The sequence below is a fragment of the Nyctibius grandis genome, chromosome 28, assembly GCF_013368605.1.
Source record: "Nyctibius grandis isolate bNycGra1 chromosome 28, bNycGra1.pri, whole genome shotgun sequence".
In the NCBI taxonomy this organism is placed as follows: Eukaryota; Metazoa; Chordata; class Aves; order Nyctibiiformes; family Nyctibiidae; genus Nyctibius; species Nyctibius grandis.
The window spans coordinates 2,035,803-2,055,101 of record NC_090685.1 but is presented as its reverse complement, the minus strand read 5'-3'; the positions used below and the strand labels follow the sequence as shown (position 1 = coordinate 2,055,101).

The following is a 19,299-nucleotide window of genomic DNA, read 5'->3' as shown; positions in this document are numbered from 1 at the left end:
GCAGGAGGGAATCGTGTCAGGACCCCCATGGAGCAGGTCTTCCATGGCTGCTGGATGCAGAAGCAGAACCCAGTGGGTCATGGCATGTTCCCATTAATCTTTAGCACCTCCAGCTTTGTGCAAGGACACAGCAAGACTGTCATTGCAGAGATGACAGTGGGGTGCTTTTCCCTTCCCACTCTGAGATAATATTTCCAGGATCCAAGCTCTTGTCCATGCATGGAGTTGCATAGCCCTGTGTGAAGTACTGCAGCGAATGGTGATAGCTTGTTCTTGCTATGTGCTGAGGAGGAGTCTGCAGAGCAGGGGTGCCCAAAGGAGGGGGTTTGGGGGAAACTGGGGTGTTGTCAGAGTAAGGAGGAAAGTGCTGGGGCTGTTCTGTTAGCTGGGTTGGTGTTAGGAGCTGCTTTGGCAAAGGAAAGAGCTCAGGACCTGAGTTAGATCTTTCAAAGTGGTGGTAGATAACTTCGTATGGGAGAGAAGCTCATGTTGGGGTGGTGCCTAAGCAGGACCCTCTCCAAAACGTTAGGGTGTGTGCCTCAGGCTGTCCCCTCTGCGCACCCAGCTGCCTCCATCTGTCTTGGCAAGGAGGAACCGTGTGTGTATGTCAGTAAAGTGAGTCAGGAGAGGCCAGCCGAGAGCCGCTGAGCAAGCAGAGGACAGCTTTAGTTGCCTCGTGGCTTTGCTGACCCCAGCTGAACTGTCCGGTCCCCTCGCACACCATGGGGACAGCGGTTCACCCACGGGACCGTCCGAGGGCAGAGCTGGGTTTGGAGCCCCTGAGCTGCGTTTGCTGCCGCTGTGCGATGGAGGGTCCGTGGCGGGTCCCTGAATGTTCACCATCTGCACAATGTGCCGTGTCGTTAACAGGCTCGTAAAGCAGCTCGTGATTTGGATTTTGTGAATGTTTGGAGTTGCTTTGTGGGCAGCTCACCACGCAGAAACCAGGCTGGGGAGGCTGCAGTGATTCCTACAGCAGGGCTTGTGTTACGGATAACACACATGGTGTGCTCTGAGAGGGGCTGCTGTTTACTTCAGAGGTCTCTCATTCCCTGTTTGCTTTCAGCAGAAGGATATTCAGGTGGCGGGGGATGTTTTATGGCCCTTCAGAAAAGCCATTCACATTTATCTCCAGTTAAAATTCCCTGCTGTTTGCCTGTCCTGCAGCCGAAGGACTGCTGTCATTCAGGCATCTCATGGCCAAGGGGAAGGTCCTGCCATCCTAATACAGTTCTCCTAACCTCTATAATTGAGCTGTTTAGGTAGGAAGGGACCTCTGGAGGCCCCTAGTCTAGTCCCTGAGTTGTCACAGAAGCTGAAGGAGTCATGTCGGGACTGGGGGAGATCTGAGAATGGTGGTGTAGGTCCATATTCCTAGCTCAGATGGACTGGTGTTTCGCAGCATACTAGCAGAGGGCTGCCTTGTGCTTGACCCATGGGCTTCCTCCTTGTCAGGCTTCTCTATCTGTATCCCAAGGATCTCTCCCAAAACCTCTCTCTGAGCTCTTCCCCACTTTTCAGCCTTTAGAGTGTAGTACCCCCCCAAACATCCCTATGGGCAGGCAGCGCATGTCCAAAGCTCTGAGGCTCTTCATCCACCATGCTGTACGTAGCTTTGGAAAGCAACACTCAGTTTGCTCATGCTGTTTGGATGGTGTTCAGCAGCTCCATCGGTTGGGAGCTGTGGCCAGCACACCCCGTTTGTGCTGTGGGATGGAGGGGGGCTGGCGCAGGCTGCCTTTGGGTAATTGTGGGGATGAGGCTTTCACGCAAACTAGATCCTGTGATTGGAAAAAGACACAGATCTGAGAGAGGTGAAGCTGTTTTGGGTCACCTTGGAGTAGCGAGCGTTCCCCCAGCAGCCATGGGAGTTGGTGGTGATGGTATGTTTCCAGTGCAGTTAGCAACCAAAAGAAAAAATAAAGCAAAAAAAAATTTGAAGAAAATGGAAAAATTCCTGAGTGTGCTGAAACAGCAAATAAAAGCTGACCTTACTGGGCAAGGATTTTTGACAGGGGTACAGACAGGGAGAGACCTATTCTGGTGGCCTTGTGGCACTGTCATTGTACACCATGTGGGATGTGCTGTTGGGTGCGTGCATTTCTCCCAGAGTGTATAAAAAGCTGTTCTCTTCTAACCACCACCCGCTTATCACCTTTAGGTAAATCAATACTTACTCATCATTGTAAGATCGTTTCATGCAATCAGTCAAGCGATCCTTGAACGAGATCTTTTTCGTAAAGTAACTTTTTGCATCAAATCTGAAATGTTTGGAAAAATACAGATGTGCCAGGAAAAATGTTGAACAGAAAAAATGTTCCACTCGAAAGTCAGTTTTGAAAATTCGACTTTTGTTTCAAATTTCAGTTTGTGATGAAGTTTTTTTTTTTAATATTTGTTTCTATTATTAGGACATCATGGTTAATCCAAGCAATTTGTGAAAGTCACCTTTTATTTCAGTCCTGATCAGATAAAAACCATACTTTATACCAGAGGAAAAGCAGAAGATAAGCTGAACACCGGAGAGATGTAGAGTTTTGAAAGTTTGAGTATTTGAATATTCAATATTCATTCCTAGGTGTAACAGATATGTAAGTTCAAGGTCTGTCTCAGCTGTGCAGATGAGATTTCAGCTGGGACATATTACTCAACAGTGATTTGTTTTTTTTCCAAATTGATTTCCATTTTCTTCCTTTCAAGACCAATCACCTCACATTTTGTAGAGACTGTTTTGATGAGTAGTTTTGGACTACAACTGAAATATTTCTGGTTTTAAGTGAAAATGAACTTCTGTCCTAAGTCAGTTTACTCCACACCTGTACTTTGTTTACTATAAGAATACCTTCCTCACATTATTTCTGTGTTGGGTGCCCTATCACCTAGGGCTCAGCGCAGTGATGCAGGTCCTGTCCCTGTTGGAGGATACATGCTTCAGCTCAAGCTGTTGCAGCTCGTCCTCGTAGCTCTGAAGGTTGGCAGTCCCGTCCTGCCCACCTGAGATGGGCCCTCTCCCAGCAGCTGGTACCTAGGAGGAGCTGGCTGTCCCAGGGGCAGCAAGGGCACCCAACAGAGGTGCAGAAACCAGAGCTTCTCATGGCCTGTTGGGAGATTTGCGTGGTGAAACATCCTGAACAAGATGTAGGTGGTATTATTTGGAAGATGACAAACTTGGAACAGCTCATCTCATTGATGGCCACCCAAGATCTTTGGTCCTGTCCTAAAGCCCAATGAGCACTAGTTTTCAGGAGGAAGACGTGATATCCTGTGAGCAGCTACCCCGTGTACTCAGAAGCTGTAGGTCCTGATGGATGCAGCTTCCTCCGCTGTGCCAGCCACCACTCCAGACATGAGGTTTCTCCCAAGCCTGTTCATCAAGTGGTTTTGATGAAGAGCTCTCAGAGCTGTTTGGCTTCTAAAAATGCTTGAAATTCAAGCTGTGCTGCTTGCTTGTGATTGGCCTGAGGAGTTAGAGGGTTTTTAAGAGTCACTTGGGGCTGTGATTGCAATGAGCAAACGAGCACTTCTAGCCTGAAAGCTTGCAGGTGGGGAGGAAAAGTTTTGTTCCCACAAACAGACCTGGGAGTAATTTGAGTAGCAGAGACCACGTACCTATGGGAAAGCTGTGGAAGACGACGAAAACTAGATTTTTGCTTCATAATTTGACTCTCACCTGGTTGTGCAAATAAACATTTTGTTTAAATTAGCTTCAGACATGACTACAAACATGTATTAGGGGTCCTTCAAATGTTTGTTAAGGACTTTCTTTAAAGTGCTCATTAATCAAATGCTTGGATCATTGTATCGTGAGTTGTTTGTATAATTAGTTCCCCCTTTTCCCTCCTGACAGCACTGCTGCTTGGGAAGCAGTTTAATGGAAAAACTCTTAAGGAGAAGGCTGTGATTTTAGGAGCTTTGTCCTCTCCACTGGTCCTTTTTCTCTCTCTTCCAGCTCTTTTCAAATCCTGCCATAACTTGTCACAGCTGGAGCCGAGCCAGAGTGTAGATGTTATCTCCTCAGAAGCTCTGGGCCATTTGGCCACTGTGGCCCAACCAGGAGAAGGTGTGGGCCATCCCCTCTGGCTGGCCACCTCGTCACTAAGCAAAGCCTCGCCACGTTGGATGTGCTATGCTGTCTTTGCTTTAGTGGGAGAAGTTACTTAAGGTGCAAATATTGCTCAGAGTAGTAAGACAGCTGTGTGTGAATCAGATAGTAAAGCTGGCTGTTCTCCTGCCAGTAGCTAACTCTGTGGCTGGGGGCCATTTCTTGTCTCTGCTTCATTTCCCTAGCTGTAAAAATAGTCTAATGGGAAACCTCAGGCTAAAGTCTCACAGGAGAGCATTTTCCTGTTGCTTCAGTGAACGCTTCGTGATTTTGGAGTTTTTCTCTAGGGTGCAGAGAGCGCTCGGCCTGTTACAGGTGCCTGGTGCGGTGATGTGCCAGCAGCTACTGCAGAAGAAAGAGCTCAGGGAGCTTTTCTAAGCTGCGATGCTGTGGGGTGAGTCCGGATTTTGCTCCTGGCTGTGCCACAAGATGCTTCTCTGCCTTGGGGTGCATTAAAATGGCTTTGTGTCCCCACCTGGCTGGAGTGCTAAAAGCATCTGTGTTACAGAGCATGGGGAAATGTCTAGGAGGACCATGCGCTGGCTCTGAACAATGGACTCGTGATGTGGCACTCGACTCCCAGTGTGAACTGGAGAGATGGTACCCAAGCGCATGATAGAGGTGCCAGGTTTGCGTGGCACCTGTGATGTCCCACTGGTACGTCCCACTTCCTACCCCTCGTCATGGACAATGTGCGTACTCAGAATTGGGGTGCTCCCCCACCTGCCTGGGAAGGAGCAGTTGACACTCAGGTGGGCAGAAGACCTGTGGCTGTTTCAGTAGGAGGGGGTGAGCACCTGGCTTGGAGATGTCACTGGTTTCAGGGGTCAGGGAGCTGTGAGACTGAAGGCAGCCAGGGTGAACACTGCGTCATCAGTAAACACGGGGTCAGGTCACTTCTAAACGTATATGGAGATGGATGAGGTTGGTGTTGCTCGCTGTTACATGATGCACATTCAAATGGTGGGAAAGAATGTTGGATTTATGCTTAGCTGTGTCTTCCAGCTGAAGCTTTCCCTGCTGCTCCATCCTTTGCTCCCTTGGCTTGTGCAGTGTACCAGTGGTGACCCAGTTAGGCCTGTTGGAGAGTCACTGGGGCATTTTTAGCGGGTGGGTGAGGGTGTGAAGGATATGCCTGCCAAAGGGTCCCTGCATTTGCTCACCAAACAGATTGACAGGGGACGAGCAAAGTGGCGGGTGATACCACCTTGGGCTTCCCTCCATGTTTTTGGCCAAGCACAGTGGATGTTTGCAATGAAACACCATGTCTTTGGTGGTAGGAGATTGAGGCTCTTGGTGGTCATGCAGAGGGTGACTTGTAGCATCACCTGGATTTTCTCCTGCAGAAGAGAAACGCAGGAGAACGTCTGTCCATGTCTGTATGAGAAGGCGTGGAGGCAAAAGATATGAGTTATGCAGCATTGCTGTCGGTACAAGGCTAGGTGAAGTCATCTTCAAATTTAAAAATATTCCTTCAAGAAAGAGCAGATTTAAGGAAAAGCTCTACATTCAGGTGTGTCCAAAGAAGAATGATCAGATAAACTTTTTATATTATAATGGTTTTATAGTAACAGTTCCTTTGGGGGGCGAGGGGAGGCATCTTGGGATTAATAAACTTGTCTCCTGCAAAGCCTGTTGTAGCTGGGGATCCACGACAGAAAGAGAGGAGGATATTGCTCTAAAGAAGTGCTTGCTTCTGAAAAGGTAGTGCTGAGATGGATGTTGGAGCGAGTCCAGAGGAGGCCACGAAGATGCTCAGAGGGCTGGAGCCCCTCTGCTCTGGAGACAGGCTGAGAGAGCTGGGGCTGTTCAGCCTGGAGAAGAGAAGGCTCCGGGGAGACCTTCTAGCACCTTCCAGTGCCTGAAGGGGCTACAGGAAAGCTGGAGAGGGGCTTTTTACAAGGGCATGGAGTGACAGGACGAGGGGGAATGGTTTTAAACTGAAAGAGGGGAGACTGAGATGAGATCTTAGGAAGAAATTCTTTCCTATGAGGGTGGTAAGACCCTGGCCCAGGTTGCCCAGAGAAGCTGTGGCTGCCCCCTCCCTGGCAGTGTTCAAGGCCAGGTTGGATGGGGCTTGGAGCAACCTGGTCTGGTGGAAGGTGTCCCTGCCCGTGGCAGGGGGGTTGGAACTAGATGGTCTTTAAGGTCCCTTCCAACCCAAACTGTTCTATGAGAAGGAGTGTAATAAGATGTTTCTGACAGGAGGCTGTGAGGGAGCTCTCTCGTGTACGCACACACACAGGCTCCAAGATATATTTATATATATAAATAAATAGAGTCCAGTTACAAAGTCTGAGTTGTGTGTGTCTGCATCCCCATCTGCCTGTCTGGTCTTCTGCAAAAGCCCTCCAATCCACAAGGCTTTCTCCAGATTACTTTCTCTGCATTTGGTATGTGAATGTCCCACTCCTGTGTCCAAGCTGCAGGGGTGACTTGGGGACATTCCTTCCTCCTGGCCCTGTCCATCGCAGTGAGCCTGGGTGGATGTTTGGGGCTGGTGCCTCCAGTGCAGCACCAGCGGCTGCAGCATCAACCTCCCGGTTACCCCAGTTGGGCAGGTGAACATCTTAGCAGGAGCAGAAAATACCAGTAGGAACTGGTCATGATGTTTTCCACTTGCTCTCGCCTGATTTCTACCTCTTAGCCATGCAAAATCTGCCAGAAATTAAGCATTATGCACACCTTGTGAAGGTCTCGAAATCGAAGATGTCATTTGTTTTGCATTATCGGTCAGCTCTTGGAGCTACAGAGAAATCTGTTGACATCTTGTCTAACCCCATCCAAGCAATATTTTTTTCCCCACTGTGTGAAATAACTCAGTGGATTTCTAATTACACAAATCTAATTAAAGGCTGAATGTAATGACTATGCCTAATCATAATGATACACCCATTTCATTAAAAAAAAGAAATGGCTTGTGTACAACAAGCCACCCAATCTACTACAGAATTAATATCTGCCTCTCGGGCTGGAGCTGTGCAAGCACTGGGTCGTGTGGGCATCCCTGGGAGGTCCACGTGGCCAAGCTGGGTCTCGTGTGGCTGCATTAGAAGTGGGGGCTCTTCTGTAGGTAGGTTCTCAAGAGGTGTTTGTGTAAGATGGGGGTGAGAAAGGACCCTCCCAACTGGCCAAAGCTTTGAGAGGCTGGTCTGTGCACCATGACCAAGCGTCCAGGTGGCCATTGAACTGGAATTTCATAGAATCATAGAATGGTTTGGGTTGGAAGGGACCTTAAAGACCATCTAGTTCCAACCCCCCTGCCAGGGGCAGGGACACCTTCCACCAGACCAGGCTGCTCCAAGCCCCATCCAACCTGGCCTTGAACACTGCCAGGGAGGGGGCAGCCACAGCTTCTCTGGACAACCTGTGCCAGTGTCTCACCACCCTCACAGGAAAGAATTTCTTCCTCATATCTCATCTCAATCTCATCTCAATCTCCCCTCTTTCAGTTTAAAACCATTCCCCCTCGTCCCATCACTACACGCCCTTATAAAAGCCCCTCTCCAGCTTTCCTGTAGCCCCTTCAGGTGCTGGAAGGTGCTAGAAGGTCTCCCCAGAGCCTTCTATTCTCCAGGCTGAACAGCCCCAACTCTCTCAGCCTGTCTCCAGAGCAGAGGGGCTCCAGCCCTCTGATCATCTCCGTGGCCTCCTCTGGACTCGCTCTAACAGCTCCGTGTCCTTCTTATGTTGGAGGCCCCAGAGCTGGACGCAGCACTCAATTTAGTGGATTGTGTCTGAAGCTCAGCGGTGGTAGAGCAGCAGAGGTGCTTTTGCTTCATTTTCATGTCAGCGCTACTTGATGACCCGGTCTGGTCTGCTCTTAGAGACCAGAGTAGCACAAAATGTTATTTATCCCACACTGGAGACCTTTCCCTCTGTGACTTTCAGCGCGCCTCACCAAAGCCTGGAACGGACGGTGCCCGTCTGCTGAAAGCCTGGCTTGTAAAACTCGGATCCGCTTTTCCCAAGAGGTGCATCCACCATCAGCAGTAACCACTGCAGCAGGCAGAAAACTACCACCAGCTCCGCTGTGCGGGTGCCAGGCAGCTTGTCAGGCCTCTGCTAACTGGTGCGCTGGTCTATCGATTCTTCCTTCCAGCCCTAATGCTTTCACAGCAGCTCCAGCAACATTCCTGTCAGAAGGAGGTGGCTTCTTACAGCAAGACACGGACCTTAATCCATGCAATCGAGTGCAAGTTGCAGAGGGAATGGCTGCACTTACATGCCTGGAGTTTTCTATTAATATTTTTGTAGTAGTTTATTGCTGAAATCACTCATGCAAAAGCAGCTGTGGCTTTGTCCTCTCCTTACCTTGGTGAATGCAGGAGGAAGGTTGTCCTATAGCATGGAGACTGTGCCCGAATTTCTGGCAGGTCTGCAAGAATTCGGGTATCAGAGGGGAGCCAAAGATGGGACAGAGGGAATAATATTGGGGCAGGGGGGTTAAAGAGATAGATAATGGATTTTTTTCAGTGCTGGTCGCGGGTGTAAATCCACTGAGGTTAATGAAGTAAGGCAAATTGAATTGAAGAGCCCTGCATGGAGAGCTTAGCCTGGCATCCAGCCAGGTTCAGAGGCTCTTACTGGTGCTCCCAGCGTGTTTTTAATGGCTGCGTCTCGGTGTCGGCGTTCGGCTTGTTGACGCCAGCTGAGAGGAGCTCAGCTCGGAGGGGCTGCAACCATTTTAGCTTGCAACCAAGAAAGCAAACCTCCCATCTTGTTCCTTTACTTAAATACTTGGATACGTGTGTTCGTCGGGGTTTGTTCCTGATCTACCTGCAGTTACTTTGTGGACCTCTGGACCACTTGCTCTGGTGGGGTTGCAAAGCCCCACGGGCTGGGGGCTGCACAGCCCTGAGCTTGCTGCGCCTCAGCCCCCTTTCTGCGATTCCCCAGGACGCCCTCCATGGCGGTTAGCAGTATCTTCTGGAGGAGACATCAAAGGTTTGTCACACAAGCACTTGTGGCACTTTGGCAAGTGTTAGCTCTGGAACCCAAATGAAATGCTGTTGCAGATCACTGTATCCTGCCAACCTTCCCCTGAGTTGGAGTGGTGGGGGGTGTCTGACTTCCCAGCCTGAGCAGGTGGGATGCAGATGCGTGCTGATGGCCGCCGCGCAGCTTGGGTGGGACAGGAGGAGCAGGGAGGCCTGGCAGTCTCAGGATTTGGGTGGGGGTGATATACAGGTGGGTTTGCTCAAAATGGAGGATCCAGCCATGACTTTGGGGGCAGAGGAGATGCTCTCCCTGCCAGAAGGGCTGATGCCTGAGCTCACAGGTGCTGGGATCGTGTTGTGCCATGCCCCGTGCTCCAGGCAGGGAAGGGTCCCAGCGCTGGGAGCTGGCATGCTGGCACCAACACGAGCTGTGACCTCTTGGGCCAGAGCTCTCTTGGACCCCCACTCTTGCACACCTTGCATCCCCGCTGACTGTCACCCCAGCAGGACCTGCCTGCTGTAACACCCACAGAATTCTAGAGAGGACACTTCACTGTGGAGGTACAAAGTGTTGGCTGGGCCTGGGTTTCCAACAGAGGTGGCCCGAGAGAAAGGGTTGACCTGATGTCTTCTCAGGCCATAGAGATGCTTCACTGGTTACTCTCTTGCTGGCCTCAAAGCTCACAGGAAGGACACACTTCTCACTACAGAAATAGGTCCAAGGGTTCAGTCACCAGTAGAAGGTCACCTGTCCTTTGCATCACTTATGCCTGGCTGTTGTTAAATGTAAGTGTCTATCAATCAGGGGTAATAGATCATCCCCTGTCCATCCCCGGGCTGTTGATTCATAGCTCCATACAGATAATTCTGCAGGACCTTTTGCTGCTCATGGCCAGACCTCTGAAAGCTTCTTGAGGCCACTTGGCTCAAGATTTGCTGTTCTAAATGATGCTGACAGGGAGCAGGATGCCTCGTCTTCCCTGCAGCCCCCCAGCCGCTGCTTCCCGGCACCACCTGGGACGTGGCTATTTCAGAGCAGGCTCGAGGACTATCCCTGTCCCTTAGGGCTGCCACCCATGGCACCTTGAAGTTGTATCCTGCTGCTTTTGGCAATGGTCCTTTTCCCTGGATCTCTGGCCCTTTGGGCTGATGAAGAACCAAAATCTGTCTGCAGCAGATGCCCAGGTCTGGTGCAGGGCAGGACCCCTGAGGAAGGTGCGGTGGGAACACTTCGGGCATGCTAATCCTGCACCAGGCATAGGGCATCTCCCTCCCAACTCAAGCTGCTGATAGAGCCTCTGGGAAAGATTTTAATCTTGGATCCTGCAAACTCTGGACAGGTTTGAGCATGGACCCTGATGAGGCTTGGATCCTGAGCTGCCTGCTGTGGTGGCAAGGGGGAGAGCCTTTACCTGAGCAGTGATTTCCATCCCTTGCCATTTCCCTCTGTTCCTGCACGGTACGCTGCTTGGTGCCGCAGCTAAAAATAATTGAGAGAAAGGTGTGAGCCTGCAACAAGGGAAGGGGAGAGGGAACCCCTGTGTCTCCATGAGAAATTGGACTCCTACAGCTGGCAGGAGCCTGTCCATCACGCAGGCAGCATGTGTGCGGAGGCTTCAGTCTCTCTTGCTGGATAGTCACTGGCTGCACAAATAAACAGGCTCTGTTTTTCTCTTTGGTCACCCTACCAATGCCTCTTGCTAGCCTTCACTTTTTGGCTTGTCCGTATTTTTAGCTGCAGGACACCCTGTCCCCAAACCTAGAGGGAACCTGAGTTTTCTCATACGTTTCTAGATGTGTGAAGCCAGCTCTCGCCCTTCTCTGTGTCCCAGTTTAGAAAAGAGGAGGGCGGCGGTGCAGTTTCTTCCCACTTGTACCGTGGTAGCTAAGGTGAGGACCTGAGCTGTGACTCTCCATTTGCCCAGGAGTTTATTGATGGTTGTGATGAATAAGAGTCTTTGAGAAAGGAGGGTCTGACCTATGAGGAACAGCTGAGGGAGCTGGGGGTGTTTAGCCTGGAGAAGAGGAGGCTCCAAGGTGACCTTATTGCAGTCTACAACTACCTGAAGGGAGGTTGTAGTGAAGTGGGAGTTGGCCTCTTCTCCCGGGCAACCAGCGATAGGACAAGAGGACACAGCCTCAAGCTTCGCCAGGGGAGGTTCAGGTTGGACATTAGGAAGAATTTCTTTTCAGAAAGGTTTATTAGCCATTGGAAGGGGCTGCCCAGGGAGGTGGTGGAGTCACCATCTCTGGAGGTGTTTAAGAAAAGCCTGGACATGGCACTTAGTGCCCTGGTCTAGTTGCCATGGTGGTGTCAGGGTAATGGTTGGACTCGATGATCCCAGAGGGCTCTTCCAACCTGGTTGATTCTGTGACAAGGAAGGCGTCTCTGTGAGATGCAGTGACATAAGGGTAGAGGAGCCCCCGTGTGCAGACCGGGCCATGGTTACGAGGCAGGGACCCAGGGGTGAGGTATAGACTGAAACTGCTCCATCCAGGAGCTTCTGCCCCGCATGTACCTCCATCAGCGCAGCTGGCGGTCCGACGTCTGGGTGTCTGTAGGGCTGCGTGGAGCAGGAGCCGCGGTGTATGTGCTCACCCAGGGCTGTACTGCAGGAGCCTGTTGCCCAAGCAGCCCGATACCCTCGGGATCGGGCAGGTCCAGCATGCTGTGAACCGCGCTCTTCTCCTTGAGCCTGGGACTGAGGGGGCCCAATGTGATTTTTCCCTTCTATGTCGTCTTGTTCATTTATGACATGGGGGAAAAAAACCCACGCTTGATTACATTCAGCAAAATACAGTGTTTCTTTGTTTTTTACTGAGGGGGGGGGTTGGGAGTTTGTTCTCTTTTATGTAATAGTACAAAATGATTTAACACAATGCAAAATTAAATATCGCTATGAATAAATGATCAAATGTTCTTCCATTTGGCAAGCGCTGAAACAAGCACATGTTTAATTGTGCAGTAGTTTCAGTCACGCCGAATTGCCCTCTGCATCCTTCCTTACTCATGCAGCAGAACCCACCTTTTCAGCCAGCTGCGCCCTTGCATTTCCCTAGTCCTGCTTTCGGAGCCCCCTGCCCCATCCGAGCATCTCCCCCCCAGTCCTCGTCACCAGCCTGGTGGGGCCGCGGGCTCAGCTCCTCACCATCCTCTTTGCTCTCTCTTTCGGCGCCGAAGTCCTCGCTCAGACGCTCGCTTAGACACCGACTTCACTTTAAGCCTCTGAGTGGTCCCTTGGTGTAATTAAAGCTGTTTGTGTGCTTGAGGTAAGGACGTGCTGAAGCACTTTGCTGGATGGAGCCATAAAAGCGCACGAGCTCGAACTGAGCAGCAAAATAGGTTTTACAGGGCAGCGGGGGCTGCCAGCCCCGCTCCTCGCCCTGCTGGCTGCTGCTGGAAGGTGACCCGGGGATGGTGACGGCTCCCTGCCCGCCGCCGCCGCAGGCCACATGGCCTGAGGTCTGTTGTTTGCGCCACGCTGACGTGTGTCCCTGTAAGATTGTATGACCACCTTGTCCCCTGGGAGAACCACTCGAGGTCACCGGCTGCTTTCTGACAGCTGGCAAGCCTGCAACGCCCGCACTTTGGCTATGCTGCGGAGGTGCTGTTTTGGCCTGGCGAGGTGGCCCGAGGCAGGCGGGGTACGGGGGGTGCTGGGAGCAAGTCTCAGCCAGGGTGCCCCTGCATCCCCATCCCCACGTCACGGGTGCCATCGTGGGAAGCAACATGCAGGGGTGGCAGGGTGGGTATTTATTTGGACAGGCTCGAGAGCTGGATGGAGAGGAACCTCATGGAGTTCAACAAAGGCAAGTGTAGGGTCCTGCACCTGGGGAGGCATAACCCCATGCACCAGTACAGGCTGGGGGTGACCTGCTGGAAAGCAGCTCTGCAGAGAAGGACCTGGGAGTGCTGGGGGACAAGAAGTTCCCCGTGAGCCAACAATGTGCCCTCGGGGCCAGGAAGGCGAATGGTGTCCTGGGGTGCATGAGGAAGAGTGTGGGCAGCAAGTCCAGGGAGGTTCTCCTGTCCCTCTACACTGCCCTGGTGAGGCCACACCTGGAGTAACTGTGTCCAGTTCTGGGCCCCCCAGTTCAAGAAAGACAAGGAACTACTGGAGAGAGTCCAGCAGAGGGGTACGGAGATGGTCAGAGGGCTGGAGCATCTCTCTTACAAGGAGAGGCTGAGGGAGCTGGGGCTGTTCAGCTGGAGAAGAGCAGACTGAGGGGGGATCTTATGCTTACAAATACCTCAGGGGCGGGTGTCAAGGGGATGGGGCCAGACTCTTCTCAGTGGTGCCCAGTGACAGGTCAAGGGGCAATGGGCACAAACTGAAACATGGGAAGTTCCATCTGAAAATGAGGAAAAACTTCTTTACTGTGAGGGTGCCAGAGCCCTGGCACAGGCTGCCCAGGGAGGGTGGGGAGTCTCCTTCTCTGGAGATATTCAAACCCGCCTGGACACGACCCTGTGCAACGTGCTCTGGGTGACCCTGCTTTGGCAGGGGGTTGGACTGGGTGATCTGCAGAGGTGCCTTCCAACCCCAACCAGTCTGTGAGTCTGTGAAACTGAGCAGGTGCAGCCGTAGGTTTTACTCGCTCGGAGCAGGCTCATGTGAGTCCAGCTGCTCGCCAGGTCCCAGGGAAGATGGATCAGCACCGCCATGTCCTTCCGTTCTGGCAAATTCGGTGACGATGGCTTGAGCTTGCCCTTCTTGTCCTCTACCAAGAGAGGGTGGTGTGGGCTTATGCTGTCGTCCCACTGCAGACCAGGCTGGGAGAAGGCATTGCGTGCTGCACGAGGCTCAGCTGATGTTCAGTTAAGGCAGAAATACGTACGTATTTTGGGTGGCAGCCGTCCAGCTCCTCAACAAGGGGCTGCTGCTGCTGGATTTGCATGGGCAACGGTACCTGACCTCCCTGTGCAACTGGTGCTACCCAAGCTAATAATTTCCTATCCGAGTGTCGATCTGAACAGCTGAGGTATTTTGCATTTTTAACGGCTCTCTGCTGTGCCTGAATTAATGGAAAAAATGGACTGAAACTAAGCTGAGAGTATCGAAGGGAGAGAATGGCAAATTGGCTTTAGAGCGTGGCAGCAACAAGCACTGTCAGGGGTTCACTCACTGACCTTTATCTAAACAGAGCTGCGTGTAAAAGGTAAGAATATTTAACAATAAGTAATGTCACATCAGCGCAGAGAACAAAATGACTACATCAAACAGGCTGGAAATCCACTGCAAATTACGCGAGAGAGAAATGTCAGCTCCTTTGTGTGTGCAGCCTGCCTTGTGCTGGTGGGGCTGGAGTGAGACAGGAGGGCTCGCGAGTACAGAGGCTATTAGAGATGATTTAGGGACGGGATAACATTTACATAAATGAGAGAGAGAGGCAGAATCGAGCAGCAGAACGGCAGGTCTGCTGGACCGGAGCTGTGTAAAATCAAACGCTAAACCGAGCTGATAATTGAGCGTGGGGATAAATGTGTATAAACCAGTTATCTCCACTGCTGAAGTTTTGACAGGTGGCTTAGGGTTTCCCTCTCCCTTTCCCTCCCCTTTCCCTTCCCTCTCCCATCTCCGGGGGGTCCTGGTGTGCTGTGCTTCAGCAGACACCTCTTGCCCTGGTAGCCGAGCCCCTCAGTGGTGTATAGATGGGAGGAACCGTTGCTGGCTGGGGATATTGGGGTGTTTTTCATTCTGTTTCCACGCTGGGGTTGTCCCAGCTTCCCGGGGGTTGTTTGGAAGGCAGCTGAGCTGGGATGCTGCGGGGATGTCTGGAGGCTGGCGTGGGTCTCTGCTGCGGATGATGGTCTGTGGATGTCCATTCACCAGTGGCGGATTTCATCAGTCCGGGTGACAGCAAAAGCTGGGTGAAGAATTAATCCCGTCATGATCTACCTCCTGCTGTGGAGCATCCCCTGGCCTGGGGTGGACCTTTGTCAGAGTGGTTGGCATCCCTCTGCCCTGGAGTAACTGCCTACTCGAGCAATGGTGCGAAACACACCAGGGCTTGGGAAATTGTTCAAGACCAGGTTGGATGGGGCTTGGAGCAACCTGGTCTGGTGGAAGGTGTCCCTGCCCGTGGCAGGGTGGTTGGAATGAGATGATGTTTTATGTCCCTTCCCACCCAAACCAGTCTGTGATTCTGTGAAATGCGTGTTCCTGCTGCTGTTATCAGTCCAGGTGTGTAGGTGTGGCGTGCTGGCTTGAAGACTTTTCATCAAGCAGTTTGGTTCAGAGCCTAGTAAAATCCTAGGGGAGGGAGATGGTGCTCGAGCAGTCCCTGGTGAACCCCCTTGCTCCGAGCAGAAACCCTGGGGGCCCAGCCCTTCCACCTGGGAAAGTCTCAGTCACGTCGAGGAGGGTGCTGGGCAGCTGCTGTTCCTTAGAAATATTTATTGCTAAAAACTGGCAGCAGGTGATGGGAGATGATCCCGGAGCTGAGCATGGGATTGACGCCTCGCTGTGCTTTTTGTATTGATGGCTGCAGATGCTGAGCTCATCGAGGTGTGATCTGTCCTCCTGGACTGAGACAGGCTGTGGTGCCAGCCGAGACACAGGTCAGTGCCCCTCCTAGCCAGGTCATAGCCCCCTCTGAAACTTCAGCACAAACAGTTGGTGTAATTCACTCAGACTTCAGGAGATTATTCAGAAAATGCACAAATCTAGTAAAAAGCCCAGGCCTAGACACAGGGGGTTACAGTCATTCTTGGCTTCATTCCCCTAAAGCAAATGGTGATGCAAGGGTAAAAATACCTAGTTTTATTCTAAAGGGGCCCTTGTGCCCATTGTGATAGATTATTTTCTAAACATAACTTGATTTATCCACATGACCACCTGTGGGAAGTGTTATTAGCATCGGTTAGTAGAGGTGAGGTTGAGGCACGGAGCTGGAGCCCAAGGACACGAAGGGAGTCTGGGGAAGAGCCAGGAACCGCTCCTGAATCTCCTGAATTTCTGGCTGGTACCTTAAAGGCCAGTCCTGTCTGCAGTGCCTTACCCGCCCTGCGGTCCTGCTGGTCACTGATGGGTTTTGGTGTCAGCATTTTCCGGGTGGGAGGAGGCTGCAAGGTGCCTCCAGATCAGCAAGGTTGTGAAAAATAGCTTTCCAAGTGGCCTGGTGACCTTTTGACAGCAGGAGAGAATTTACAAGCAGGAGATGGAGATGTTGTGATTTAAAATTAGAAACGATGGGGAGCTGTATCTTTGCCCCTTGAAGTGGAACAGGCAAAGCGACCTGTCCCTGATCCCATCCTGGGCTGGGACATGGTTTAGGGTTTCACATCTTCATTACAAGAAAGTACTCTGGGCTGCCTGCCCTCGAGCAAGGCACGTCTGGCTACCAGGGACCTGCAGCTTGGGCTGCGTGGCTCAAGGAGCAGGAGCGTGGGGGAGAGGGGAGGGAGCAGAGCCTGCACACTCCAGGCAGCATCTCTGCCTAAAAGCCACTGAGCAGAGCTGGGCTCCGCTGGTTCAGTCAGTACGAGTGTCTGATACGCTCAGCTGCTAAACAAACCGAGGCCAAGGTTGGGTGAGCAGATAAGTTCCAATTAGAGGATCTGAATATTGATTCACTGGGGAGAAAATATGACATTAAAGGATAGCTGGAAGACTAAAGCCAAGCTGACGTATTGCTTAAAAGGAAAGGATGTGGATTTGCATCCGAATATAGGAGCAGGGTTTTGACAGCAACAGACAACTGCTAATTAAAGTGCATCAGTTAAACAATGTTCCTCTCTATTTTATCTCCCATGGCTGGAAGTACAGAAAAGGCACTTGTTAGAAAAATAGGCAGTATTTAAATCCAGGGTGTTACTGATACCATCCAGAAAGGCACAAAGGGTAGAGATCTCTGCTCTGACTCACGTTTCAGGCGTCTCTTTTTTTAGGAGAAACATACAATTGTGTCAAGACCAACCAAGCAGACAAAGCAGGAGCCTGGGAACACCCACGCTCCGAGCTGAGCTACTCTGTGTTTGCTTTGAAGTCAAATGGTTTGGTTTATCCACGTTTCCCTCTGGTCTCTGCTGGTGCTGGGGTGGCAATCTCACCCGCAGAGTTTGGAAGGGTCCTGGAGGGTGGACAAGTGCTGAAACCGCTGTTGTGCAGAAGAGAGGCTGGGGCACAAGCAGGTCCAAGCTCTCAGCCCGCATGGAAAGCCCATACCAGAGATGTCACCATGGAGGGACACACGTGATGAGTCTGATTTTGAGCTTCCTTGGATGGAAAAGCCTCAGTGGTGGAAGCTTGAGCTGGAAGTTTTGGGAAGGCTTGAGCCGACTGAGCTGCCCTAAATCCCATGAAGACTCTCTAGCAGCACAAAAGATGAACTCCAGGACTCCTCTCCCTTATAACGACCCCGTGTTGGTGAGCAACTCCCAAGTGTGCAGCATAACCCATCCGCAGAGCTTTCCTTGCTCTTCCTTGGTTCTGCTCTCTGCAGAAGGTCGACTGAAACCCTCAATAGTAACTCAACAAAAGTGTTTCATCGCTTTGTTCCTCCTGGTGCTGGAGCATGGAGAAAAAAGGGGCTGGGGGACCTGAGGGAAAGCAGAAACCCTCTCCCACCCAACTGGTCATTTTGTCCAGGATGGCAAGGGGAGGCAAAGTGATACCCAGGGAGGAAGGAGCAGGAGCAGCACGTTTAGCACTACCATCTCTGTGTCACATGAAGGCACGTGGCTGCACTGATGTACCTCCACTTGCCTGTCCTCTGTGCCAACACCGACCCTGCCCCACATTTTGCAGGGACTGTTGCTGTGCCCCAGCACGTGATGCTGAAATTACCTTCTTCTCCTTTCCAACCACTTGGCTTTGCAAAGATGCCATTTCTTCTCTCCCATTTCAAATGGAATTTTTTCTGAGAAGTTTGAGGGAACAAAGGAAGAAAAAAAAACAAAAAGAAAAGGAGTTTTCAAGTTCCACCATCTGATTCTTGCTGAGACACGCTGCTGGTGTTAACCTTTTCTATGCGCATCCGGAGCTGGTGCCATTTCACACCTGCTCCACGCTTGTTTTTAAGTGACACATAATTATGATAGGCAGTGTAAAGATGAAGCTTCATCCCTAATTAAATTGCATTTTCTGTCTTTTCATTTCCTGCTCCAGTTGAAGAGGAAACCCCTGGAGAGCAAGATCTTTAATGAAGTAGGAGGTGCCTGCAAAATTAAAGGTGATCTTGTTTATTAGAAGAAAATCAGTGCTGATATATTGTGTTTCCAGAATATTGTGCTTCTGTGTGATGCCCTAGGGAGTGTTTTGGGTTACTGGAAGTGTCGATGTAAGAATATCAGGTCATCAGATGAGAGAGCATCCAGTCCGTGACAGTTGCTGTTCGGGAATGTGTATGTCCCCACTGCAGCACTGGGCTGGTCCCTCTTCCCTTCTTCTGGAGTCCCCGATCGATCCCACTTTCTGTTTGCAGCTCTTCTGACCTCGGCAGTTAGCAACCGGGACAGAATTGTGGCTGTGGGGAAATCAGAAGATGTTTTCATTGGGTTCTTTGTCCCCACACAGGGTGGGAGCGTGAGCGTGGTTCTGGAGTAACGTTTGCTGTGCTTTGAGCCCTGTGGGACTGCGAGCCCCCCGTACCGACCCCACCGCTTCGCTGGGCCCGTTCCCTTTGCTGCTTCGGGAAAATTCAGCCCATTGTGGTGAGTCTCCTGCCCTGAGGATGAGTCTTGGGTTTGTAAGGGTCTGTGATACATCTTAGTCAGTATCTACACTATTTCATCCTTTATTCCTTCCCCCGACTTCTTCTGAATGCCATCCAGCCCCCGTGATTTATTACCCTTCAGTGCTTTTTGCTTTTTGTTGGAGAATTTATATTTAATTTTTATGCCCGTTATCATTCAGGGAGAGAAGGGAAATGCTTTGGGACCCGAGAGGGAGAATAAAGCAGCACATTTTAGCGCAGTTACTTTGTTTGAAACATGTTTTTGTATTTTGGCAGGGTACTTACTTCCTTCCTCCTTCACTTTTGCATCGTTTGTTGAAGTGGTTCTAGAAAAATCACAGGATGGTGCACCGCACTGATTGACTCCAGCCTTGCAAGGGCTGGAGTCTGCTGCTCCTGCTGCCTGACTTCATTAGGACTCATGCGGTGAAGAGGAACTTGGTGTAAGAGCAGAACAATTTGGTCTTTCATGTAGCTGTATATTTGGGAAAGGAGGGATTATGCAGCAGCAGAGGTGGACTTGCTTTCCTTAACTCCCTCCATCTTGCTAGTGGTGAGGTTTTTCTATGCCACCTCCTG

General features: G+C 51.1%; 1 protein-coding gene across 4 annotated transcripts in view; it reads left to right on the top strand.

Moving 5' to 3' along the window:
- Nucleotides 1–19,299, top strand: part of RALY (RALY heterogeneous nuclear ribonucleoprotein) — a 144,057-nt gene that overhangs the window by 30,717 nt on the left and 94,041 nt on the right. The window contains exon 2 of one of the 4 annotated variants that reach the window (XM_068419653.1): nt 18,561–18,697. The exons of the other annotated variants lie outside the window; for them this stretch is intronic. The gene's annotated coding sequence lies outside the window, so the exon portion shown is untranslated. The remainder of the gene's footprint in view (nt 1–18,560; nt 18,698–19,299) is intronic. 4 annotated transcript variants of the gene reach the window in all.